General features: G+C 70.2%; 13 non-coding genes across 13 annotated transcripts; all 13 read left to right on the top strand.

The window, feature by feature from the left end:
• The first annotated feature begins 579 nt into the window (after positions 1-579).
• LOC132512413 (5S ribosomal RNA) lies at positions 580-698 on the top strand. The gene has a single exon (XR_009538143.1). It is a non-coding gene; the product is annotated as a 5S ribosomal RNA (ribosomal RNA).
• A 935-nt stretch (positions 699-1633) lies between these two features.
• LOC132512424 (5S ribosomal RNA) lies at positions 1634-1752 on the top strand. Its single transcript, XR_009538153.1, has one exon. It is a non-coding gene; the product is annotated as a 5S ribosomal RNA (ribosomal RNA).
• A 935-nt stretch (positions 1753-2687) lies between these two features.
• LOC132512437 (5S ribosomal RNA) lies at positions 2688-2806 on the top strand. Its single transcript, XR_009538165.1, has one exon. It is a non-coding gene; the product is annotated as a 5S ribosomal RNA (ribosomal RNA).
• A 2716-nt stretch (positions 2807-5522) lies between these two features.
• On the top strand, positions 5523-5641 carry LOC132512448 (5S ribosomal RNA). Its single transcript, XR_009538176.1, has one exon. It is a non-coding gene; the product is annotated as a 5S ribosomal RNA (ribosomal RNA).
• Positions 5642-6577: 936 nt separating this feature from the next.
• Positions 6578-6696, top strand: LOC132512460 (5S ribosomal RNA). Its single transcript, XR_009538187.1, has one exon. It is a non-coding gene; the product is annotated as a 5S ribosomal RNA (ribosomal RNA).
• A 2724-nt stretch (positions 6697-9420) lies between these two features.
• LOC132512466 (5S ribosomal RNA) lies at positions 9421-9539 on the top strand. The gene has a single exon (XR_009538193.1). It is a non-coding gene; the product is annotated as a 5S ribosomal RNA (ribosomal RNA).
• Positions 9540-10475: 936 nt separating this feature from the next.
• On the top strand, positions 10476-10594 carry LOC132512467 (5S ribosomal RNA). The gene has a single exon (XR_009538194.1). It is a non-coding gene; the product is annotated as a 5S ribosomal RNA (ribosomal RNA).
• A 2723-nt stretch (positions 10595-13317) lies between these two features.
• Positions 13318-13436, top strand: LOC132512468 (5S ribosomal RNA). Its single transcript, XR_009538195.1, has one exon. It is a non-coding gene; the product is annotated as a 5S ribosomal RNA (ribosomal RNA).
• A 936-nt stretch (positions 13437-14372) lies between these two features.
• On the top strand, positions 14373-14491 carry LOC132512469 (5S ribosomal RNA). Its single transcript, XR_009538196.1, has one exon. It is a non-coding gene; the product is annotated as a 5S ribosomal RNA (ribosomal RNA).
• A 2724-nt stretch (positions 14492-17215) lies between these two features.
• LOC132512470 (5S ribosomal RNA) lies at positions 17216-17334 on the top strand. Its single transcript, XR_009538197.1, has one exon. It is a non-coding gene; the product is annotated as a 5S ribosomal RNA (ribosomal RNA).
• Positions 17335-18270: 936 nt separating this feature from the next.
• LOC132512471 (5S ribosomal RNA) lies at positions 18271-18389 on the top strand. Its single transcript, XR_009538198.1, has one exon. It is a non-coding gene; the product is annotated as a 5S ribosomal RNA (ribosomal RNA).
• A 2723-nt stretch (positions 18390-21112) lies between these two features.
• Positions 21113-21231, top strand: LOC132512472 (5S ribosomal RNA). The gene has a single exon (XR_009538199.1). It is a non-coding gene; the product is annotated as a 5S ribosomal RNA (ribosomal RNA).
• A 936-nt stretch (positions 21232-22167) lies between these two features.
• On the top strand, positions 22168-22286 carry LOC132512474 (5S ribosomal RNA). The gene has a single exon (XR_009538201.1). It is a non-coding gene; the product is annotated as a 5S ribosomal RNA (ribosomal RNA).
• The last annotated feature ends 789 nt before the right edge of the window (positions 22287-23075 follow it).

Here is a 23075-nt window from a genome sequence, read left to right on the forward strand (position 1 = left end):
CAGAAGCCCCCCCCCACACCACCCCGCCCCTCTGGCGTGTCACCGCGGCCGGGTGCGGGAGCGGGATCGAGGGCAGGGGCCGCTTCCCCGGGCCTGCCGGCCACCAGGGGCGGGGTCCTGAGCTCGGCGGGGGCTGTGGGGGCAAGGGTGGCCTGGCCGGGGCTGAGGGGCCGTGGCGACTCAATGGTGGCTCCCAGTGGCTTCGGGCCAGCTGCTGTCGGGCAGGAGGGCCGGCCCGGGCTGCGGCCGGGCTGCGCCTAGCGCCGCGTGGGCGGGCAGGGCCGAGGCCCAAGGGACCGCGGGCCCCGGGCCCTGAAGCCTCCGGGGCCACGTGCCTGTGAGCGACGTGCGGGATCTTGGGCGGGGCGCCAAGCGCCGAAGGGTTTGCTGGGTCACGGCCGCCCTGGGCTGGGAGGTGGTCGCCAAACCCTCCGCCGCCGCCCGATACCCGAGACCTCCGTTCCCCCTGCCTGGGCGGGCGAGGGGGCCCTGCCGGGGCGGGCCGGCCGCCGGGCTGGCGTTAAGGCGCCAGCGCCAGCGAAAGTGGGCCTCAAGAGGCAGCCCGCGGCCCCCGCCCCCGTCTACGGCCATACCACCCTGAACGCGCCCGATCTCGTCTGATCTCGGAAGCTAAGCAGGGTCGGGCCTGGTTAGTACTTGGATGGGAGACCGCCTGGGAATACCGGGTGCTGTAGGCTTTTTGCCTCCCGCTCCGCCCGCCTTCTCCTTCACTCGCCCGCGGCGGGGGCCGCCGGCACCGCCCCCGCCGGGCCCCGCTGCAGGCCCCGCCTCCTCAGGCCCCTCCCACCACGGCGCGCGCCGGCGGGGGCGCTCCCCGCCGGCCCGGCCGGCCAGGCGGCCAGAAGGCGGCCCTGGAAGGCAGCCGCACCCCAGACGCTCCTGGGGCGGCTGGCCCGGACTCAGACTCCGCCGCGGGCCCAGTTGCCGTCCTTTCGGCCCGCGAGCCCCTCGACCTGCACCTGGCCGCCCCCACCGGCGCCCAGCCCCGGCGCCGCCACCTGTGTGCCGGTGTGTCCCTCCACAGCTCCCTCCGACAGAAGCCCCCCCCCCACCACCCCGCCCCTCTGGCGTGTCACCGCGGCCGGGTGCGGGAGCGGGATCGAGGGCAGGGGCCGCTTCCCCGGGCCTGCCGGCCACCAGGGGCGGGGTCCTGAGCTCGGCGGGGGCTGTGGGGGCAAGGGTGGCCTGGCCGGGGCTGAGGGGCCGTGGCGACTCAATGGTGGCTCCCAGTGGCTTCGGGCCAGCTGCTGTCGGGCAGGAGGGCCGGCCCGGGCTGCGGCCGGGCTGCGCCTAGCGCCGCGTGGGCGGGCAGGGCCGAGGCCCAAGGGACCGCGGGCCCCGGGCCCTGAAGCCTCCGGGGCCACGTGCCTGTGAGCGACGTGCGGGATCTTGGGCGGGGCGCCAAGCGCCGAAGGGTTTGCTGGGTCACGGCCGCCCTGGGCTGGGAGGTGGTCGCCAAACCCTCCGCCGCCGCCCGATACCCGAGACCTCCGTTCCCCCTGCCTGGGCGGGCGAGGGGGCCCTGCCGGGGCGGGCCGGCCGCCGGGCTGGCGATAAGGCGCCAGCGCCAGCGAAAGTGGGCCTCAAGAGGCAGCCCGCGGCCCCCGCCCCCGTCTACGGCCATACCACCCTGAACGCGCCCGATCTCGTCTGATCTCGGAAGCTAAGCAGGGTCGGGCCTGGTTAGTACTTGGATGGGAGACCGCCTGGGAATACCGGGTGCTGTAGGCTTTTTGCCTCCCGCTCCGCCCGCCTTCTCCTTCACTCGCCCGCGGCGGGGGCCGCCGGCACCGCCCCCGCCGGGCCCCGCTGCAGGCCCCGCCTCCTCAGGCCCCTCCCACCACGGCGCGCGCCGGCGGGGGCGCTCCCCGCCGGCCCGGCCGGCCAGGCGGCCAGAAGGCGGCCCTGGAAGGCAGCCGCACCCCAGACGCTCCTGGGGCGGCTGGCCCGGACTCAGACTCCGCCGCGGGCCCAGTTGCCGTCCTTTCGGCCCGCGAGCCCCTCGACCTGCACCTGGCCGCCCCCACCGGCGCCCAGCCCCGGCGCCGCCACCTGTGTGCCGGTGTGTCCCTCCACAGCTCCCTCCGACAGAAGCCCCCCCCCCACCACCCCGCCCCTCTGGCGTGTCACCGCGGCCGGGTGCGGGAGCGGGATCGAGGGCAGGGGCCGCTTCCCCGGGCCTGCCGGCCACCAGGGGCGGGGTCCTGAGCTCGGCGGGGGCTGTGGGGGCAAGGGTGGCCTGGCCGGGGCTGAGGGGCCGTGGCGACTCAATGGTGGCTCCCAGTGGCTTCGGGCCAGCTGCTGTCGGGCAGGAGGGCCGGCCCGGGCTGCGGCCGGGCTGCGCCTAGCGCCGCGTGGGCGGGCAGGGCCGAGGCCCAAGGGACCGCGGGCCCCGGGCCCTGAAGCCTCCGGGGCCACGTGCCTGTGAGCGACGTGCGGGATCTTGGGCGGGGCGCCAAGCGCCGAAGGGTTTGCTGGGTCACGGCCGCCCTGGGCTGGGAGGTGGTCGCCAAACCCTCCGCCGCCGCCCGATACCCGAGACCTCCGTTCCCCCTGCCTGGGCGGGCGAGGGGGCCCTGCCGGGGCGGGCCGGCCGCCGGGCTGGCGTTAAGGCGCCAGCGCCAGCGAAAGTGGGCCTCAAGAGGCAGCCCGCGGCCCCCGCCCCCGTCTACGGCCATACCACCCTGAACGCGCCCGATCTCGTCTGATCTCGGAAGCTAAGCAGGGTCGGGCCTGGTTAGTACTTGGATGGGAGACCGCCTGGGAATACCGGGTGCTGTAGGCTTTTTGCCTCCCGCTCCGCCCGCCTTCTCCTTCACTCGCCCGCGGCGGGGGAGGGGGGTGGGGGTGGGGGGCAGCCGGCTCCGCCCCCGCCGAGCCCCGCTGCAGGCAGTAGTCAAGGTGGTTTGCCTGCCCGAGCAGGAAGCTTGGGCGATGGCAGAAGCGGGAAGAAACTCTTGAGCACAGGTTCTTGGGATCCACGGAGCAGCGCATGCACATGCGATGGCTGCCTACACAGCTGGCTTGCTTGTCTGTGGGGAAAGGCGAGATGGGTCAGGGCCTGGGTTCCTGAGGGGCTGAGAATCAAGGCAGGGATAGAAGAAAGGGGACAGGCCCACATCCCCTGAACCCACGCCGGCGCCCACTCACCTTTGTGGAAAATACGATTGAAAAGTGCCCGCAAGAATCTCTTCAGATGCCTCCAGAGTTGAGGGAAGAAGGGGAGGGGGGAGGCCGGGAGCAGGGTGAGCCCTGAAATCCAACCCTTGTCCGGTCACACCCCAGCAGCCCTCCCACCTCAGCCCCTTCAAGACCCCAGGGCTCCCCCAACCGCGCTGCACAGATCCTGCCCTGACCATAGTCACCACGTTGATCCCCACGTTGAGCAAGATGAAGCTGACCGGGATCAGAAGAATTGAGTATCCTTGCTCCTGGCATTTCCTGGGGATGGGGCCAGTGAACGGCTCGGCTCGGTAGTAGTTTCGCTCACCCATGGCCGTTGGTCCCAGGACTGCCTGGGCCCCCTGCCCTCCAGTTTTAACTGGGAGCCAGACTGGGTCATAATGGGGCAGGTGGTGAGGTCACAGTGAGGGAGGGGGATGAAAAGGAGGGCCCAGAGTGGCATTCCCTGGTAACCAGGGTCAGGTAAGCTGAGGCTGGACAGTCAAACAGGGCCCGGTGGCCGGCATACATCCCCTCGAGCGGTCATTCATTCGCTCACCGCCCGCTGACTCACTTGTTCAAATGACGCATTGCGTCTCTTGGCCCCTCTTGAGACTAGGAAGACCTTGGCCTCAGAGGCCTGCTGAAGGCCTGGCTGGAGTCCAGAGCCTCAGCCTTCTTCATGCCCTTCACTGGGCCTGGAGCTGGACCTGCCCAGATGTGGAACCTCCCAGTTTGGAAGCAACTTCTTGTATGAGGCTCTCTGTGGACAGGGACAGCTGAGACACAGAGGAGGTGCCCAGAGACCAGGGGTTTGGAGTCTGCAGCTGCAGATGTACTTAGTGCATGGTATAGGACCAGGAGGGGCCTGCTGGCGGAACTGTGGCCACTAAACCAAAGGGACCCTCAGGCCAAGAAGGGGACACTGGCTTCTTATTGCAGGAAGCCAAGCGCAGGGACCCAGGCTGGCAGAAGGAGTGGCGCTTCCAAGCCACAGACCACCAATGTTTCCTGGACTCTGGCGCTCTTTATTCCTCTCTCCATGCCCTGCCGCCCCCTGCCCCTGCCCCCATTTGCTGCTGGTAAGTTCATTTTCCCAGTCTGGCTCCCATGCAGAGAGGGCCTGGAGGCCGAGGTGGAAGGTAGCAGCGAGTTGGCCCGCGCTTGGCCCTCCTGCGGTTGCCGCTTCAGCACCAGACTGTCATACACCTGGTAGTTGGCATTGCCTCCCGGGTTCCGGCTGAGTGGCATGAAGGTGGGCGGGGGTGGAGGGTGCTCGGTAGCCTGGACGTCGGGCAGGAGGTGAGAGGGGCGGAGGAGCAGCGCTGAGCTGGGAGCCGGGGCCCGCTGGTCCGAGGCCTCGGCCAGTACCGTGAGGGAGGCGGAGGTGGCCACAGGGCGCCGCAAGGGCAGGATCTCAGCCCATTCGGCCGCCGGGTGCCGCACCTCGTGGGGATCGCGGGAGTAATCCAAGTGTCCCGTGGAGGGGTGCGGGCTGCGGTTGGACTCGCTGTGAGCACAGCTGGGGAGGCTACGTCTGTGGGCCGGTGGGGTGTCGCGCTACCAGGCTTCGGGCCGGTAGCCCCGAGGCACCAGAGCGGATGGAGGCTCAGAGCCCTCCAGACCCAGACTCCGCCGCGGGCCCAGTTGCCGTCCTTTCGGCCCGCGAGCCCCTCGACCTGCACCTGGCCGCCCCCACCGGCGCCCAGCCCCGGCGCCGCCACCTGTGTGCCGGTGTGTCCCTCCACAGCTCCCTCCGACAGAAGCCCCCCCCCACACCACCCCGCCCCTCTGGCGTGTCACCGCGGCCGGGTGCGGGAGCGGGATCGAGGGCAGGGGCCGCTTCCCCGGGCCTGCCGGCCACCAGGGGCGGGGTCCTGAGCTCGGCGGGGGCTGTGGGGGCAAGGGTGGCCTGGCCGGGGCTGAGGGGCCGTGGCGACTCAATGGTGGCTCCCAGTGGCTTCGGGCCAGCTGCTGTCGGGCAGGAGGGCCGGCCCGGGCTGCGGCCGGGCTGCGCCTAGCGCCGCGTGGGCGGGCAGGGCCGAGGCCCAAGGGACCGCGGGCCCCGGGCCCTGAAGCCTCCGGGGCCACGTGCCTGTGAGCGACGTGCGGGATCTTGGGCGGGGCGCCAAGCGCCGAAGGGTTTGCTGGGTCACGGCCGCCCTGGGCTGGGAGGTGGTCGCCAAACCCTCCGCCGCCGCCCGATACCCGAGACCTCCGTTCCCCCTGCCTGGGCGGGCGAGGGGGCCCTGCCGGGGCGGGCCGGCCGCCGGGCTGGCGTTAAGGCGCCAGCGCCAGCGAAAGTGGGCCTCAAGAGGCAGCCCGCGGCCCCCGCCCCCGTCTACGGCCATACCACCCTGAACGCGCCCGATCTCGTCTGATCTCGGAAGCTAAGCAGGGTCGGGCCTGGTTAGTACTTGGATGGGAGACCGCCTGGGAATACCGGGTGCTGTAGGCTTTTTGCCTCCCGCTCCGCCCGCCTTCTCCTTCACTCGCCCGCGGCGGGGGCCGCCGGCACCGCCCCCGCCGGGCCCCGCTGCAGGCCCCGCCTCCTCAGGCCCCTCCCACCACGGCGCGCGCCGGCGGGGGCGCTCCCCGCCGGCCCGGCCGGCCAGGCGGCCAGAAGGCGGCCCTGGAAGGCAGCCGCACCCCAGACGCTCCTGGGGCGGCTGGCCCGGACTCAGACTCCGCCGCGGGCCCAGTTGCCGTCCTTTCGGCCCGCGAGCCCCTCGACCTGCACCTGGCCGCCCCCACCGGCGCCCAGCCCCGGCGCCGCCACCTGTGTGCCGGTGTGTCCCTCCACAGCTCCCTCCGACAAAAGCCCCCCCCCACACCACCCCGCCCCTCTGGCGTGTCACCGCGGCCGGGTGCGGGAGCGGGATCGAGGGCAGGGGCCGCTTCCCCGGGCCTGCCGGCCACCAGGGGCGGGGTCCTGAGCTCGGCGGGGGCTGTGGGGGCAAGGGTGGCCTGGCCGGGGCTGAGGGGCCGTGGCGACTCAATGGTGGCTCCCAGTGGCTTCGGGCCAGCTGCTGTCGGGCAGGAGGGCCGGCCCGGGCTGCGGCCGGGCTGCGCCTAGCGCCGCGTGGGCGGGCAGGGCCGAGGCCCAAGGGACCGCGGGCCCCGGGCCCTGAAGCCTCCGGGGCCACGTGCCTGTGAGCGACGTGCGGGATCTTGGGCGGGGCGCCAAGCGCCGAAGGGTTTGCTGGGTCACGGCCGCCCTGGGCTGGGAGGTGGTCGCCAAACCCTCCGCCGCCGCCCGATACCCGAGACCTCCGTTCCCCCTGCCTGGGCGGGCGAGGGGGCCCTGCCGGGGCGGGCCGGCCGCCGGGCTGGCGTTAAGGCGCCAGCGCCAGCGAAAGTGGGCCTCAAGAGGCAGCCCGCGGCCCCCGCCCCCGTCTACGGCCATACCACCCTGAACGCGCCCGATCTCGTCTGATCTCGGAAGCTAAGCAGGGTCGGGCCTGGTTAGTACTTGGATGGGAGACCGCCTGGGAATACCGGGTGCTGTAGGCTTTTTGCCTCCCGCTCCGCCCGCCTTCTCCTTCACTCGCCCGCGGCGGGGGGGTGGGGGGTGGGGGTGGGGGTGGGGGGCAGCCGGCTCCGCCCCCGCCGAGCCCCGCTGCAGGCAGTAGTCAAGGTGGTTTGCCTGCCCGAGCAGGAAGCTTGGGCGATGGCAGAAGCGGGAAGAAACTCTTGAGCACAGGTTCTTGGGATCCACGGAGCAGCGCATGCACATGCGATGGCTGCCTACACAGCTGGCTTGCTTGTCTGTGGGGAAAGGCGAGATGGGTCAGGGCCTGGGTTCCTGAGGGGCTGAGAATCAAGGCAGGGATAGAAGAAAGGGGACAGGCCCACATCCCCTGAACCCACGCCGGCGCCCACTCACCTTTGTGGAAAATACGATTGAAAAGTGCCCGCAAGAATCTCTTCAGATGCCTCCAGAGTTGAGGGAAGAAGGGGAGGGGGGAGGCCGGGAGCAGGGTGAGCCCTGAAATCCAACCCTTGTCCGGTCACACCCCAGCAGCCCTCCCACCTCAGCCCCTTCAAGACCCCAGGGCTCCCCCAACCGCGCTGCACAGATCCTGCCCTGACCATAGTCACCACGTTGATCCCCACGTTGAGCAAGATGAAGCTGACCGGGATCAGAAGAATTGAGTATCCTTGCTCCTGGCATTTCCTGGGGATGGGGCCAGTGAACGGCTCGGCTCGGTAGTAGTTTCGCTCACCCATGGCCGTTGGTCCCAGGACTGCCTGGGCCCCCTGCCCTCCAGTTTTAACTGGGAGCCAGACTGGGTCATAATGGGGCAGGTGGTGAGGTCACAGTGAGGGAGGGGGATGAAAAGGAGGGCCCAGAGTGGCATTCCCTGGTAACCAGGGTCAGGTAAGCTGAGGCTGGACAGTCAAACAGGGCCCGGTGGCCGGCATACATCCCCTCGAGCGGTCATTCATTCGCTCACCGCCCGCTGACTCACTTGTTCAAATGACGCATTGCGTCTCTTGGCCCCTCTTGAGACTAGGAAGACCTTGGCCTCAGAGGCCTGCTGAAGGCCTGGCTGGAGTCCAGAGCCTCAGCCTTCTTCATGCCCTTCACTGGGCCTGGAGCTGGACCTGCCCAGATGTGGAACCTCCCAGTTTGGAAGCAACTTCTTGTATGAGGCTCTCTGTGGACAGGGACAGCTGAGACACAGAGGAGGTGCCCAGAGACCAGGGGTTTGGAGTCTGCAGCTGCAGATGTACTTAGTGCATGGTATAGGACCAGGAGGGGCCTGCTGGCGGAACTGTGGCCACTAAACCAAAGGGACCCTCAGGCCAAGAAGGGGACACTGGCTTCTTATTGCAGGAAGCCAAGCGCAGGGACCCAGGCTGGCAGAAGGAGTGGCGCTTCCAAGCCACAGACCACCAATGTTTCCTGGACTCTGGCGCTCTTTATTCCTCTCTCCATGCCCTGCCGCCCCCTGCCCCTGCCCCCATTTGCTGCTGGTAAGTTCATTTTCCCAGTCTGGCTCCCGTGCAGAGAGGGCCTGGAGGCCGAGGTGGAAGGTAGCAGCGAGTTGGCCCGCGCTTGGCCCTCCTGCGGTTGCCGCTTCAGCACCAGACTGTCATACACCTGGTAGTTGGCATTGCCTCCCGGGTTCCGGCTGAGTGGCATGAAGGTGGGCGGGGGTGGAGGGTGCTCGGTAGCCTGGACGTCGGGCAGGAGGTGAGAGGGGCGGAGGAGCAGCGCTGAGCTGGGAGCCGGGGCCCGCTGGTCCGAGGCCTCGGCCAGTACCGTGAGGGAGGCGGAGGTGGCCACAGGGCGCCGCAAGGGCAGGATCTCAGCCCATTCGGCCGCCGGGTGCCGCACCTCGTGGGGATCGCGGGAGTAATCCAAGTGTCCCGTGGAGGGGTGCGGGCTGCGGTTGGACTCGCTGTGAGCACAGCTGGGGAGGCTACGTCTGTGGGCCGGTGGGGTGTCGCGCTACCAGGCTTCGGGCCGGTAGCCCCGAGGCACCAGAGCGGATGGAGGCTCAGAGCCCTCCAGACCCAGACTCCGCCGCGGGCCCAGTTGCCGTCCTTTCGGCCCGCGAGCCCCTCGACCTGCACCTGGCCGCCCCCACCGGCGCCCAGCCCCGGCGCCGCCACCTGTGTGCCGGTGTGTCCCTCCACAGCTCCCTCCGACAGAAGCCCCCCCCCACACCACCCCGCCCCTCTGGCGTGTCACCGCGGCCGGGTGCGGGAGCGGGATCGAGGGCAGGGGCCGCTTCCCCGGGCCTGCCGGCCACCAGGGGCGGGGTCCTGAGCTCGGCGGGGGCTGTGGGGGCAAGGGTGGCCTGGCCGGGGCTGAGGGGCCGTGGCGACTCAATGGTGGCTCCCAGTGGCTTCGGGCCAGCTGCTGTCGGGCAGGAGGGCCGGCCCGGGCTGCGGCCGGGCTGCGCCTAGCGCCGCGTGGGCGGGCAGGGCCGAGGCCCAAGGGACCGCGGGCCCCGGGCCCTGAAGCCTCCGGGGCCACGTGCCTGTGAGCGACGTGCGGGATCTTGGGCGGGGCGCCAAGCGCCGAAGGGTTTGCTGGGTCACGGCCGCCCTGGGCTGGGAGGTGGTCGCCAAACCCTCCGCCGCCGCCCGATACCCGAGACCTCCGTTCCCCCTGCCTGGGCGGGCGAGGGGGCCCTGCCGGGGCGGGCCGGCCGCCGGGCTGGCGTTAAGGCGCCAGCGCCAGCGAAAGTGGGCCTCAAGAGGCAGCCCGCGGCCCCCGCCCCCGTCTACGGCCATACCACCCTGAACGCGCCCGATCTCGTCTGATCTCGGAAGCTAAGCAGGGTCGGGCCTGGTTAGTACTTGGATGGGAGACCGCCTGGGAATACCGGGTGCTGTAGGCTTTTTGCCTCCCGCTCCGCCCGCCTTCTCCTTCACTCGCCCGCGGCGGGGGCCGCCGGCACCGCCCCCGCCGGGCCCCGCTGCAGGCCCCGCCTCCTCAGGCCCCTCCCACCACGGCGCGCGCCGGCGGGGGCGCTCCCCGCCGGCCCGGCCGGCCAGGCGGCCAGAAGGCGGCCCTGGAAGGCAGCCGCACCCCAGACGCTCCTGGGGCGGCTGGCCCGGACTCAGACTCCGCCGCGGGCCCAGTTGCCGTCCTTTCGGCCCGCGAGCCCCTCGACCTGCACCTGGCCGCCCCCACCGGCGCCCAGCCCCGGCGCCGCCACCTGTGTGCCGGTGTGTCCCTCCACAGCTCCCTCCGACAAAAGCCCCCCCCCACACCACCCCGCCCCTCTGGCGTGTCACCGCGGCCGGGTGCGGGAGCGGGATCGAGGGCAGGGGCCGCTTCCCCGGGCCTGCCGGCCACCAGGGGCGGGGTCCTGAGCTCGGCGGGGGCTGTGGGGGCAAGGGTGGCCTGGCCGGGGCTGAGGGGCCGTGGCGACTCAATGGTGGCTCCCAGTGGCTTCGGGCCAGCTGCTGTCGGGCAGGAGGGCCGGCCCGGGCTGCGGCCGGGCTGCGCCTAGCGCCGCGTGGGCGGGCAGGGCCGAGGCCCAAGGGACCGCGGGCCCCGGGCCCTGAAGCCTCCGGGGCCACGTGCCTGTGAGCGACGTGCGGGATCTTGGGCGGGGCGCCAAGCGCCGAAGGGTTTGCTGGGTCACGGCCGCCCTGGGCTGGGAGGTGGTCGCCAAACCCTCCGCCGCCGCCCGATACCCGAGACCTCCGTTCCCCCTGCCTGGGCGGGCGAGGGGGCCCTGCCGGGGCGGGCCGGCCGCCGGGCTGGCGTTAAGGCGCCAGCGCCAGCGAAAGTGGGCCTCAAGAGGCAGCCCGCGGCCCCCGCCCCCGTCTACGGCCATACCACCCTGAACGCGCCCGATCTCGTCTGATCTCGGAAGCTAAGCAGGGTCGGGCCTGGTTAGTACTTGGATGGGAGACCGCCTGGGAATACCGGGTGCTGTAGGCTTTTTGCCTCCCGCTCCGCCCGCCTTCTCCTTCACTCGCCCGCGGCGGGGGGGTGGGGGGTGGGGGTGGGGGTGGGGGGCAGCCGGCTCCGCCCCCGCCGAGCCCCGCTGCAGGCAGTAGTCAAGGTGGTTTGCCTGCCCGAGCAGGAAGCTTGGGCGATGGCAGAAGCGGGAAGAAACTCTTGAGCACAGGTTCTTGGGATCCACGGAGCAGCGCATGCACATGCGATGGCTGCCTACACAGCTGGCTTGCTTGTCTGTGGGGAAAGGCGAGATGGGTCAGGGCCTGGGTTCCTGAGGGGCTGAGAATCAAGGCAGGGATAGAAGAAAGGGGACAGGCCCACATCCCCTGAACCCACGCCGGCGCCCACTCACCTTTGTGGAAAATACGATTGAAAAGTGCCCGCAAGAATCTCTTCAGATGCCTCCAGAGTTGAGGGAAGAAGGGGAGGGGGGAGGCCGGGAGCAGGGTGAGCCCTGAAATCCAACCCTTGTCCGGTCACACCCCAGCAGCCCTCCCACCTCAGCCCCTTCAAGACCCCAGGGCTCCCCCAACCGCGCTGCACAGATCCTGCCCTGACCATAGTCACCACGTTGATCCCCACGTTGAGCAAGATGAAGCTGACCGGGATCAGAAGAATTGAGTATCCTTGCTCCTGGCATTTCCTGGGGATGGGGCCAGTGAACGGCTCGGCTCGGTAGTAGTTTCGCTCACCCATGGCCGTTGGTCCCAGGACTGCCTGGGCCCCCTGCCCTCCAGTTTTAACTGGGAGCCAGACTGGGTCATAATGGGGCAGGTGGTGAGGTCACAGTGAGGGAGGGGGATGAAAAGGAGGGCCCAGAGTGGCATTCCCTGGTAACCAGGGTCAGGTAAGCTGAGGCTGGACAGTCAAACAGGGCCCGGTGGCCGGCATACATCCCCTCGAGCGGTCATTCATTCGCTCACCGCCCGCTGACTCACTTGTTCAAATGACGCATTGCGTCTCTTGGCCCCTCTTGAGACTAGGAAGACCTTGGCCTCAGAGGCCTGCTGAAGGCCTGGCTGGAGTCCAGAGCCTCAGCCTTCTTCATGCCCTTCACTGGGCCTGGAGCTGGACCTGCCCAGATGTGGAACCTCCCAGTTTGGAAGCAACTTCTTGTATGAGGCTCTCTGTGGACAGGGACAGCTGAGACACAGAGGAGGTGCCCAGAGACCAGGGGTTTGGAGTCTGCAGCTGCAGATGTACTTAGTGCATGGTATAGGACCAGGAGGGGCCTGCTGGCGGAACTGTGGCCACTAAACCAAAGGGACCCTCAGGCCAAGAAGGGGACACTGGCTTCTTATTGCAGGAAGCCAAGCGCAGGGACCCAGGCTGGCAGAAGGAGTGGCGCTTCCAAGCCACAGACCACCAATGTTTCCTGGACTCTGGCGCTCTTTATTCCTCTCTCCATGCCCTGCCGCCCCCTGCCCCTGCCCCCATTTGCTGCTGGTAAGTTCATTTTCCCAGTCTGGCTCCCGTGCAGAGAGGGCCTGGAGGCCGAGGTGGAAGGTAGCAGCGAGTTGGCCCGCGCTTGGCCCTCCTGCGGTTGCCGCTTCAGCACCAGACTGTCATAAACCTGGTAGTTGGCATTGCCTCCCGGGTTCAGGCTGAGTGGCATGAAGGTGGGCGGGGGTGGAGGGTGCTCGGTAGCCTGGACGTCGGGCAGGAGGTGAGAGGGGCGGAGGAGCAGCGCTGAGCTGGGAGCCGGGGCCCGCTGGTCCGAGGCCTCGGCCAGTACCGTGAGGGAGGCGGAGGTGGCCACAGGGCGCCGCAAGGGCAGGATCTCAGCCCATTCGGCCGCCGGGTGCCGCACCTCGTGGGGATCGCGGGAGTAATCCAAGTGTCCCGTGGAGGGGTGCGGGCTGCGGTTGGACTCGCTGTGAGCACAGCTGGGGAGGCTACGTCTGTGGGCCGGTGGGGTGTCGCGCTACCAGGCTTCGGGCCGGTAGCCCCGAGGCACCAGAGCGGATGGAGGCTCAGAGCCCTCCAGACCCAGACTCCGCCGCGGGCCCAGTTGCCGTCCTTTCGGCCCGCGAGCCCCTCGACCTGCACCTGGCCGCCCCCACCGGCGCCCAGCCCCGGCGCCGCCACCTGTGTGCCGGTGTGTCCCTCCACAGCTCCCTCCGACAGAAGCCCCCCCCACACCACCCCGCCCCTCTGGCGTGTCACCGCGGCCGGGTGCGGGAGCGGGATCGAGGGCAGGGGCCGCTTCCCCGGGCCTGCCGGCCACCAGGGGCGGGGTCCTGAGCTCGGCGGGGGCTGTGGGGGCAAGGGTGGCCTGGCCGGGGCTGAGGGGCCGTGGCGACTCAATGGTGGCTCCCAGTGGCTTCGGGCCAGCTGCTGTCGGGCAGGAGGGCCGGCCCGGGCTGCGGCCGGGCTGCGCCTAGCGCCGCGTGGGCGGGCAGGGCCGAGGCCCAAGGGACCGCGGGCCCCGGGCCCTGAAGCCTCCGGGGCCACGTGCCTGTGAGCGACGTGCGGGATCTTGGGCGGGGCGCCAAGCGCCGAAGGGTTTGCTGGGTCACGGCCGCCCTGGGCTGGGAGGTGGTCGCCAAACCCTCCGCCGCCGCCCGATACCCGAGACCTCCGTTCCCCCTGCCTGGGCGGGCGAGGGGGCCCTGCCGGGGCGGGCCGGCCGCCGGGCTGGCGTTAAGGCGCCAGTGCCAGCGAAAGTGGGCCTCAAGAGGCAGCCCGCGGCCCCCGCCCCCGTCTACGGCCATACCACCCTGAACGCGCCCGATCTCGTCTGATCTCGGAAGCTAAGCAGGGTCGGGCCTGGTTAGTACTTGGATGGGAGACCGCCTGGGAATACCGGGTGCTGTAGGCTTTTTGCCTCCCGCTCCGCCCGCCTTCTCCTTCACTCGCCCGCGGCGGGGGCCGCCGGCACCGCCCCCGCCGGGCCCCGCTGCAGGCCCCGCCTCCTCAGGCCCCTCCCACCACGGCGCGCGCCGGCGGGGGCGCTCCCCGCCGGCCCGGCCGGCCAGGCGGCCAGAAGGCGGCCCTGGAAGGCAGCCGCACCCCAGACGCTCCTGGGGCGGCTGGCCCGGACTCAGACTCCGCCGCGGGCCCAGTTGCCGTCCTTTCGGCCCGCGAGCCCCTCGACCTGCACCTGGCCGCCCCCACCGGCGCCCAGCCCCGGCGCCGCCACCTGTGTGCCGGTGTGTCCCTCCACAGCTCCCTCCGACAAAAGCCCCCCCCCACACCACCCCGCCCCTCTGGCGTGTCACCGCGGCCGGGTGCGGGAGCGGGATCGAGGGCAGGGGCCGCTTCCCCGGGCCTGCCGGCCACCAGGGGCGGGGTCCTGAGCTCGGCGGGGGCTGTGGGGGCAAGGGTGGCCTGGCCGGGGCTGAGGGGCCGTGGCGACTCAATGGTGGCTCCCAGTGGCTTCGGGCCAGCTGCTGTCGGGCAGGAGGGCCGGCCCGGGCTGCGGCCGGGCTGCGCCTAGCGCCGCGTGGGCGGGCAGGGCCGAGGCCCAAGGGACCGCGGGCCCCGGGCCCTGAAGCCTCCGGGGCCACGTGCCTGTGAGCGACGTGCGGGATCTTGGGCGGGGCGCCAAGCGCCGAAGGGTTTGCTGGGTCACGGCCGCCCTGGGCTGGGAGGTGGTCGCCAAACCCTCCGCCGCCGCCCGATACCCGAGACCTCCGTTCCCCCTGCCTGGGCGGGCGAGGGGGCCCTGCCGGGGCGGGCCGGCCGCCGGGCTGGCGTTAAGGCGCCAGCGCCAGCGAAAGTGGGCCTCAAGAGGCAGCCCGCGGCCCCCGCCCCCGTCTACGGCCATACCACCCTGAACGCGCCCGATCTCGTCTGATCTCGGAAGCTAAGCAGGGTCGGGCCTGGTTAGTACTTGGATGGGAGACCGCCTGGGAATACCGGGTGCTGTAGGCTTTTTGCCTCCCGCTCCGCCCGCCTTCTCCTTCACTCGCCCGCGGCGGGGGGGTGGGGGGTGGGGGTGGGGGTGGGGGGCAGCCGGCTCCGCCCCCGCCGAGCCCCGCTGCAGGCAGTAGTCAAGGTGGTTTGCCTGCCCGAGCAGGAAGCTTGGGCGATGGCAGAAGCGGGAAGAAACTCTTGAGCACAGGTTCTTGGGATCCACGGAGCAGCGCATGCACATGCGATGGCTGCCTACACAGCTGGCTTGCTTGTCTGTGGGGAAAGGCGAGATGGGTCAGGGCCTGGGTTCCTGAGGGGCTGAGAATCAAGGCAGGGATAGAAGAAAGGGGACAGGCCCACATCCCCTGAACCCACGCCGGCGCCCACTCACCTTTGTGGAAAATACGATTGAAAAGTGCCCGCAAGAATCTCTTCAGATGCCTCCAGAGTTGAGGGAAGAAGGGGAGGGGGGAGGCCGGGAGCAGGGTGAGCCCTGAAATCCAACCCTTGTCCGGTCACACCCCAGCAGCCCTCCCACCTCAGCCCCTTCAAGACCCCAGGGCTCCCCCAACCGCGCTGCACAGATCCTGCCCTGACCATAGTCACCACGTTGATCCCCACGTTGAGCAAGATGAAGCTGACCGGGATCAGAAGAATTGAGTATCCTTGCTCCTGGCATTTCCTGGGGATGGGGCCAGTGAACGGCTCGGCTCGGTAGTAGTTTCGCTCACCCATGGCCGTTGGTCCCAGGACTGCCTGGGCCCCCTGCCCTCCAGTTTTAACTGGGAGCCAGACTGGGTCATAATGGGGCAGGTGGTGAGGTCACAGTGAGGGAGGGGGATGAAAAGGAGGGCCCAGAGTGGCATTCCCTGGTAACCAGGGTCAGGTAAGCTGAGGCTGGACAGTCAAACAGGGCCCGGTGGCCGGCATACATCCCCTCGAGCGGTCATTCATTCGCTCACCGCCCGCTGACTCACTTGTTCAAATGACGCATTGCGTCTCTTGGCCCCTCTTGAGACTAGGAAGACCTTGGCCTCAGAGGCCTGCTGAAGGCCTGGCTGGAGTCCAGAGCCTCAGCCTTCTTCATGCCCTTCACTGGGCCTGGAGCTGGACCTGCCCAGATGTGGAACCTCCCAGTTTGGAAGCAACTTCTTGTATGAGGCTCTCTGTGGACAGGGACAGCTGAGACACAGAGGAGGTGCCCAGAGACCAGGGGTTTGGAGTCTGCAGCTGCAGATGTACTTAGTGCATGGTATAGGACCAGGAGGGGCCTGCTGGCGGAACTGTGGCCACTAAACCAAAGGGACCCTCAGGCCAAGAAGGGGACACTGGCTTCTTATTGCAGGAAGCCAAGCGCAGGGACCCAGGCTGGCAGAAGGAGTGGCGCTTCCAAGCCACAGACCACCAATGTTTCCTGGACTCTGGTGCTCTTTATTCCTCTCTCCATGCCCTGCCGCCCCCTGCCCCTGCCCCCATTTGCTGCTGGTAAGTTCATTTTCCCAGTCTGGCTCCCGTGCAGAGAGGGCCTGGAGGCCGAGGTGGAAGGTAGCAGCGAGTTGGCCCGCGCTTGGCCCTCCTGCGGTTGCCGCTTCAGCACCAGACTGTCATACACCTGGTAGTTGGCATTGCCTCCCGGGTTCCGGCTGAGTGGCATGAAGGTGGGCGGGGGTGGAGGGTGCTCGGTAGCCTGGACGTCGGGCAGGAGGTGAGAGGGGCGGAGGAGCAGCGCTGAGCTGGGAGCCGGGGCCCGCTGGTCCGAGGCCTCGGCCAGTACCGTGAGGGAGGCGGAGGTGGCCACAGGGCGCCGCAAGGGCAGGATCTCAGCCCATTCGGCCGCCGGGTGCCGCACCTCGTGGGGATCGCGGGAGTAATCCAAGTGTCCCGTGGAGGGGTGCAGGCTGCGGTTGGACTCGCTGTGAGCACAGCTGGGGAGGCTACGTCTGTGGGCCGGTGGGGTGTCGCGCTACCAGGCTTCGGGCCGGTAGCCCCGAGGCACCAGAGCGGATGGAGGCTCAGAGCCCTCCAGACCCAGACTCCGCCGCGGGCCCAGTTGCCGTCCTTTCGGCCCGCGAGCCCCTCGACCTGCACCTGGCCGCCCCCACCGGCGCCCAGCCCCGGCGCCGCCACCTGTGTGCCGGTGTGTCCCTCCACAGCTCCCTCCGACAGAAGCCCCCCCCCACACCACCCCGCCCCTCTGGCGTGTCACCGCGGCCGGGTGCGGGAGCGGGATCGAGGGCAGGGGCCGCTTCCGCGGGCCTGCCGGCCACCAGGGGCGGGGTCCTGAGCTCGGCGGGGGCTGTGGGGGCAAGGGTGGCCTGGCCGGGGCTGAGGGGCCGTGGCGACTCAATGGTGGCTCCCAGTGGCTTCGGGCCAGCTGCTGTCGGGCAGGAGGGCCGGCCCGGGCTGCGGCCGGGCTGCGCCTAGCGCCGCGTGGGCGGGCAGGGCCGAGGCCCAAGGGACCGCGGGCCCCGGGCCCTGAAGCCTCCGGGGCCACGTGCCTGTGAGCGACGTGCGGGATCTTGGGCGGGGCGCCAAGCGCCGAAGGGTTTGCTGGGTCACGGCCGCCCTGGGCTGGGAGGTGGTCGCCAAACCCTCCGCCGCCGCCCGATACCCGAGACCTCCGTTCCCCCTGCCTGGGCGGGCGAGGGGGCCCTGCCGGGGCGGGCCGGCCGCCGGGCTGGCGTTAAGGCGCCAGCGCCAGCGAAAGTGGGCCTCAAGAGGCAGCCCGCGGCCCCCGCCCCCGTCTACGGCCATACCACCCTGAACGCGCCCGATCTCGTCTGATCTCGGAAGCTAAGCAGGGTCGGGCCTGGTTAGTACTTGGATGGGAGACCGCCTGGGAATACCGGGTGCTGTAGGCTTTTTGCCTCCCGCTCCGCCCGCCTTCTCCTTCACTCGCCCGCGGCGGGGGCCGCCGGCACCGCCCCCGCCGGGCCCCGCTGCAGGCCCCGCCTCCTCAGGCCCCTCCCACCACGGCGCGCGCCGGCGGGGGCGCTCCCCGCCGGCCCGGCCGGCCAGGCGGCCAGAAGGCGGCCCTGGAAGGCAGCCGCACCCCAGACGCTCCTGGGGCGGCTGGCCCGGACTCAGACTCCGCCGCGGGCCCAGTTGCCGTCCTTTCGGCCCGCGAGCCCCTCGACCTGCACCTGGCCGCCCCCACCGGCGCCCAGCCCCGGCGCCGCCACCTGTGTGCCGGTGTGTCCCTCCACAGCTCCCTCCGACAAAAGCCCCCCCCCACACCACCCCGCCCCTCTGGCGTGTCACCGCGGCCGGGTGCGGGAGCGGGATCGAGGGCAGGGGCCGCTTCCCCGGGCCTGCCGGCCACCAGGGGCGGGGTCCTGAGCTCGGCGGGGGCTGTGGGGGCAAGGGTGGCCTGGCCGGGGCTGAGGGGCCGTGGCGACTCAATGGTGGCTCCCAGTGGCTTCGGGCCAGCTGCTGTCGGGCAGGAGGGCCGGCCCGGGCTGCGGCCGGGCTGCGCCTAGCGCCGCGTGGGCGGGCAGGGCCGAGGCCCAAGGGACCGCGGGCCCCGGGCCCTGAAGCCTCCGGGGCCACGTGCCTGTGAGCGACGTGCGGGATCTTGGGCGGGGCGCCAAGCGCCGAAGGGTTTGCTGGGTCACGGCCGCCCTGGGCTGGGAGGTGGTCGCCAAACCCTCCGCCGCCGCCCGATACCCGAGACCTCCGTTCCCCCTGCCTGGGCGGGCGAGGGGGCCCTGCCGGGGCGGGCCGGCCGCCGGGCTGGCGTTAAGGCGCCAGCGCCAGCGAAAGTGGGCCTCAAGAGGCAGCCCGCGGCCCCCGCCCCCGTCTACGGCCATACCACCCTGAACGCGCCCGATCTCGTCTGATCTCGGAAGCTAAGCAGGGTCGGGCCTGGTTAGTACTTGGATGGGAGACCGCCTGGGAATACCGGGTGCTGTAGGCTTTTTGCCTCCCGCTCCGCCCGCCTTCTCCTTCACTCGCCCGCGGCGGGGGGGTGGGGGGTGGGGGTGGGGGTGGGGGGCAGCCGGCTCCGCCCCCGCCGAGCCCCGCTGCAGGCAGTAGTCAAGGTGGTTTGCCTGCCCGAGCAGGAAGCTTGGGCGATGGCAGAAGCGGGAAGAAACTCTTGAGCACAGGTTCTTGGGATCCACGGAGCAGCGCATGCACATGCGATGGCTGCCTACACAGCTGGCTTGCTTGTCTGTGGGGAAAGGCGAGATGGGTCAGGGCCTGGGTTCCTGAGGGGCTGAGAATCAAGGCAGGGATAGAAGAAAGGGGACAGGCCCACATCCCCTGAACCCACGCCGGCGCCCACTCACCTTTGTGGAAAATACGATTGAAAAGTGCCCGCAAGAATCTCTTCAGATGCCTCCAGAGTTGAGGGAAGAAGGGGAGGGGGGAGGCCGGGAGCAGGGTGAGCCCTGAAATCCAACCCTTGTCCGGTCACACCCCAGCAGCCCTCCCACCTCAGCCCCTTCAAGACCCCAGGGCTCCCCCAACCGCGCTGCACAGATCCTGCCCTGACCATAGTCACCACGTTGATCCCCACGTTGAGCAAGATGAAGCTGACCGGGATCAGAAGAATTGAGTATCCTTGCTCCTGGCATTTCCTGGGGATGGGGCCAGTGAACGGCTCGGCTCGGTAGTAGTTTCGCTCACCCATGGCCGTTGGTCCCAGGACTGCCTGGGCCCCCTGCCCTCCAGTTTTAACTGGGAGCCAGACTGGGTCATAATGGGGCAGGTGGTGAGGTCACAGTGAGGGAGGGGGATGAAAAGGAGGGCCCAGAGTGGCATTCCCTGGTAACCAGGGTCAGGTAAGCTGAGGCTGGACAGTCAAACAGGGCCCGGTGGCCGGCATACATCCCCTCGAGCGGTCATTCATTCGCTCACCGCCCGCTGACTCACTTGTTCAAATGACGCATTGCGTCTCTTGGCCCCTCTTGAGACTAGGAAGACCTTGGCCTCAGAGGCCTGCTGAAGGCCTGGCTGGAGTCCAGAGCCTCAGCCTTCTTCATGCCCTTCACTGGGCCTGGAGCTGGACCTGCCCAGATGTGGAACCTCCCAGTTTGGAAGCAACTTCTTGTATGAGGCTCTCTGTGGACAGGGACAGCTGAGACACAGAGGAGGTGCCCAGAGACCAGGGGTTTGGAGTCTGCAGCTGCAGATGTACTTAGTGCATGGTATAGGACCAGGAGGGGCCTGCTGGCGGAACTGTGGCCACTAAACCAAAGGGACCCTCAGGCCAAGAAGGGGACACTGGCTTCTTATTGCAGGAAGCCAAGCGCAGGGACCCAGGCTGGCAGAAGGAGTGGCGCTTCCAAGCCACAGACCACCAATGTTTCCTGGACTCTGGCGCTCTTTATTCCTCTCTCCATGCCCTGCCGCCCCCTGCCCCTGCCCCCATTTGCTGCTGGTAAGTTCATTTTCCCAGTCTGGCTCCCGTGCAGAGAGGGCCTGGAGGCCGAGGTGGAAGGTAGCAGCGAGTTGGCCCGCGCTTGGCCCTCCTGCGGTTGCCGCTTCAGCACCAGACTGTCATAAACCTGGTAGTTGGCATTGCCTCCCGGGTTCCGGCTGAGTGGCATGAAGGTGGGCGGGGGTGGAGGGTGCTCGGTAGCCTGGACGTCGGGCAGGAGGTGAGAGGGGCGGAGGAGCAGCGCTGAGCTGGGAGCCGGGGCCCGCTGGTCCGAGGCCTCGGCCAGTACCGTGAGGGAGGCGGAGGTGGCCACAGGGCGCCGCAAGGGCAGGATCTCAGCCCATTCGGCCGCCGGGTGCCGCACCTCGTGGGGATCGCGGGAGTAATCCAAGTGTCCCGTGGAGGGGTGCGGGCTGCGGTTGGACTCGCTGTGAGCACAGCTGGGGAGGCTACGTCTGTGGGCCGGTGGGGTGTCGCGCTACCAGGCTTCGGGCCGGTAGCCCCGAGGCACCAGAGCGGATGGAGGCTCAGAGCCCTCCAGACCCAGACTCCGCCGCGGGCCCAGTTGCCATCCTTTCGGCCCGCGAGCCCCTCGACCTGCACCTGGCCGCCCCCACCGGCGCCCAGCCCCGGCGCCGCCACCTGTGTGCCGGTGTGTCCCTCCACAGCTCCCTCCGACAGAAGCCCCCCCCACACCACCCCGCCCCTCTGGCGTGTCACCGCGGCCGGGTGCGGGAGCGGGATCGAGGGCAGGGGCCGCTTCCCCGGGCCTGCCGGCCACCAGGGGCGGGGTCCTGAGCTCGGCGGGGGCTGTGGGGGCAAGGGTGGCCTGGCCGGGGCTGAGGGGCCGTGGCGACTCAATGGTGGCTCCCAGTGGCTTCGGGCCAGCTGCTGTCGGGCAGGAGGGCCGGCCCGGGCTGCGGCCGGGCTGCGCCTAGCGCCGCGTGGGCGGGCAGGGCCGAGGCCCAAGGGACCGCGGGCCCCGGGCCCTGAAGCCTCCGGGGCCACGTGCCTGTGAGCGACGTGCGGGATCTTGGGCGGGGCGCCAAGCGCCGAAGGGTTTGCTGGGTCACGGCCGCCCTGGGCTGGGAGGTGGTCGCCAAACCCTCCGCCGCCGCCCGATACCCGAGACCTCCGTTCCCCCTGCCTGGGCGGGCGAGGGGGCCCTGCCGGGGCGGGCCGGCCGCCGGGCTGGCGTTAAGGCGCCAGCGCCAGCGAAAGTGGGCCTCAAGAGGCAGCCCGCGGCCCCCGCCCCCGTCTACGGCCATACCACCCTGAACGCGCCCGATCTCGTCTGATCTCGGAAGCTAAGCAGGGTCGGGCCTGGTTAGTACTTGGATGGGAGACCGCCTGGGAATACCGGGTGCTGTAGGCTTTTTGCCTCCCGCTCCGCCCGCCTTCTCCTTCACTCGCCCGCGGCGGGGGCCGCCGGCACCGCCCCCGCCGGGCCCCGCTGCAGGCCCCGCCTCCTCAGGCCCCTCCCACCACGGCGCGCGCCGGCGGGGGCGCTCCCCGCCGGCCCGGCCGGCCAGGCGGCCAGAAGGCGGCCCTGGAAGGCAGCCGCACCCCAGACGCTCCTGGGGCGGCTGGCCCGGACTCAGACTCCGCCGCGGGCCCAGTTGCCGTCCTTTCGGCCCGCGAGCCCCTCGACCTGCACCTGGCCGCCCCCACCGGCGCCCAGCCCCGGCGCCGCCACCTGTGTGCCGGTGTGTCCCTCCACAGCTCCCTCCGACAAAAGCCCCCCCCCACACCACCCCGCCCCTCTGGCGTGTCACCGCGGCCGGGTGCGGGAGCGGGATCGAGGGCAGGGGCCGCTTCCCCGGGCCTGCCGGCCACCAGGGGCGGGGTCCTGAGCTCGGCGGGGGCTGTGGGGGCAAGGGTGGCCTGGCCGGGGCTGAGGGGCCGTGGCGACTCAATGGTGGCTCCCAGTGGCTTCGGGCCAGCTGCTGTCGGGCAGGAGGGCCGGCCCGGGCTGCGGCCGGGCTGCGCCTAGCGCCGCGTGGGCGGGCAGGGCCGAGGCCCAAGGGACCGCGGGCCCCGGGCCCTGAAGCCTCCGGGGCCACGTGCCTGTGAGCGACGTGCGGGATCTTGGGCGGGGCGCCAAGCGCCGAAGGGTTTGCTGGGTCACGGCCGCCCTGGGCTGGGAGGTGGTCGCCAAACCCTCCGCCGCCGCCCGATACCCGAGACCTCCGTTCCCCCTGCCTGGGCGGGCGAGGGGGCCCTGCCGGGGCGGGCCGGCCGCCGGGCTGGCGTTAAGGCGCCAGCGCCAGCGAAAGTGGGCCTCAAGAGGCAGCCCGCGGCCCCCGCCCCCGTCTACGGCCATACCACCCTGAACGCGCCCGATCTCGTCTGATCTCGGAAGCTAAGCAGGGTCGGGCCTGGTTAGTACTTGGATGGGAGACCGCCTGGGAATACCGGGTGCTGTAGGCTTTTTGCCTCCCGCTCCGCCCGCCTTCTCCTTCACTCGCCCGCGGCGGGGGGGTGGGGGGTGGGGGTGGGGGTGGGGGGCAGCCGGCTCCGCCCCCGCCGAGCCCCGCTGCAGGCAGTAGTCAAGGTGGTTTGCCTGCCCGAGCAGGAAGCTTGGGCGATGGCAGAAGCGGGAAGAAACTCTTGAGCACAGGTTCTTGGGATCCACGGAGCAGCGCATGCACATGCGATGGCTGCCTACACAGCTGGCTTGCTTGTCTGTGGGGAAAGGCGAGATGGGTCAGGGCCTGGGTTCCTGAGGGGCTGAGAATCAAGGCAGGGATAGAAGAAAGGGGACAGGCCCACATCCCCTGAACCCACGCCGGCGCCCACTCACCTTTGTGGAAAATACGATTGAAAAGTGCCCGCAAGAATCTCTTCAGATGCCTCCAGAGTTGAGGGAAGAAGGGGAGGGGGGAGGCCGGGAGCAGGGTGAGCCCTGAAATCCAACCCTTGTCCGGTCACACCCCAGCAGCCCTCCCACCTCAGCCCCTTCAAGACCCCAGGGCTCCCCCAACCGCGCTGCACAGATCCTGCCCTGACCATAGTCACCACGTTGATCCCCACGTTGAGCAAGATGAAGCTGACCGGGATCAGAAGAATTGAGTATCCTTGCTCCTGGCATTTCCTGGGGATGGGGCCAGTGAACGGCTCGGCTCGGTAGTAGTTTCGCTCACCCATGGCCGTTGGTCCCAGGACTGCCTGGGCCCCCTGCCCTCCAGTTTTAACTGGGAGCCAGACTGGGTCATAATG

The sequence above is a fragment of the Lagenorhynchus albirostris genome, chromosome 20, assembly GCF_949774975.1.
Source record: "Lagenorhynchus albirostris chromosome 20, mLagAlb1.1, whole genome shotgun sequence".
Lineage (NCBI taxonomy): Eukaryota > Metazoa > Chordata > Mammalia > Artiodactyla > Delphinidae > Lagenorhynchus > Lagenorhynchus albirostris.